The sequence below is a fragment of the Dipodomys spectabilis genome, unplaced genomic scaffold (assembly GCF_019054845.1).
Source record: "Dipodomys spectabilis isolate Male_0828 unplaced genomic scaffold, ASM1905484v1 ptg000374l, whole genome shotgun sequence".
Lineage (NCBI taxonomy): Eukaryota > Metazoa > Chordata > Mammalia > Rodentia > Heteromyidae > Dipodomys > Dipodomys spectabilis.
In genome coordinates this window covers 471784-473285 of record NW_024871051.1, presented here as the reverse complement: position 1 = coordinate 473285, position 1502 = coordinate 471784, and the positions used below count along the sequence as shown (strand labels likewise).

The 1502-nt window shown below is 39.3% G+C and overlaps 1 non-coding gene across 1 annotated transcript; it reads right to left on the bottom strand.

The window, feature by feature from the left end:
• Positions 1-1188: 1188 nt before the first annotated feature.
• Positions 1189-1294, bottom strand: LOC122096487. The gene has a single exon (XR_006145318.1). It is a non-coding gene; the product is annotated as a U6 spliceosomal RNA (small nuclear RNA).
• Positions 1295-1502: the final 208 nt, after the last annotated feature.

Sequence of the window (1502 nt, the reverse complement as noted above, 5' to 3'; positions counted from 1 at the left end):
ACAGTTCCAGTTTCCTTTTTTAAAAAGTACCAAAACTTTTAAATATCATCACTTACTATCTTTTAAGAATCCAAAAATGAAATAAATTCACATTTAATCAATCCAAAATGTTTTAAAAGTAGGAGATAATTAAACAGGCCCCCATGAAGTAAATTTTCTTCTACTTTTAAAATTATGCTGAAAGCCTTGTATTGGCTAGTCACATCTGTAATCCTATCTACTGGGGATAGCTACTCAGGAGCCTGGGATCTGTGGATAACCATTGGAAGTCAATAAGGGCCAAAAAAAAAAATTCATGAAATTATTTTTCAAAATTTTTAATGAACTAGCAAAGACCCAGGGAAAAAAATGTAGCTCATATAGTACCTCACCAACCTAGAGAAGAAAGGTCTAGCAAGACCTTTAAGCCCTGATTTCAAACTCTGAGCATGCCAACACACACGCATGCACATGCGTTCACACGCACACATTTTTTCCCTTCCCCTCCCCAAATTAGAGAAGCGTAAATACAAGAGGCAGATGCACCAACTTCAAATACAGAGAAAACAAGGGTTATAGCGTGGGGGGAGGAACATACAAAGAAACGAAAATTCACATCGCACATTATAAGTACGTTAGAAACAATAGCAAGAAACAAAAAAACTACTTGTTTCCCTATCGTGGGGTTCAATTCCCTTAACATTATCATTTCTGTTCATATGCACATAGCTTTTGACCTTGTCTGCTTAACCCAGACATATATTCGTTATTGAAAATAAGGGAAACCATGGGACCTTTTTCTTTGGACTTGGCTTACTTCATTTAATAAATTTTTTTCCAAGTCTTTCCATTTCCTAACAAATGGGACAATGTCATTCTTTCTGATGGAGGTATAGAATTCCCTTGTGTATATACATCACATTTTCTTGATCCATTCATGTAGTGGGGACAGCTGGTTGGTTCCATATCTTAGCTATTGTAAATAATGCTGCAATAAACATAGTGGTGCTGGTAGTTTTAGTATGGTCTTGTTTGTGATCATTTAGTAAATCCCCAAAAGTGGGACTCCTGGGTCAAAGGGGAGCTTTATGTGGAATCTTTTGAGGAACCTCCATAATGCCTTCCAAAGTGGTTGAACAAGTTTACACTCCCACCAAGAATGTTGTATGGTTCCCTTGTGGCCACATTCCCTCCAGCATCTATTGTTGTAAAAATATGGAACACACCACGAATTTGCATATCGTCCTTGCGCAAGTGCCATGCTACTCTTCTCTGTTTGTTCCAATGTTAGTGTATGTGTGGCTGAATTGAGCACAGAATATTTTTTATATCAAAAGTGCAATTGTGGGGGCTGAGAAGGTGGCTCAGTGGTAGAGCGCTTGCCTTACATGCATGAGGCCCTGGGTTCGATTCCTCAGCACCACATAAGCAAAAAGAAAAAAGCTGCAAGTGGCGCTGTGGCTCAAGTGGTAGAACGCTAGCCTTGAGCTGAAGAGCTGAGGGACAGCGCCCAGGCCTAGAGT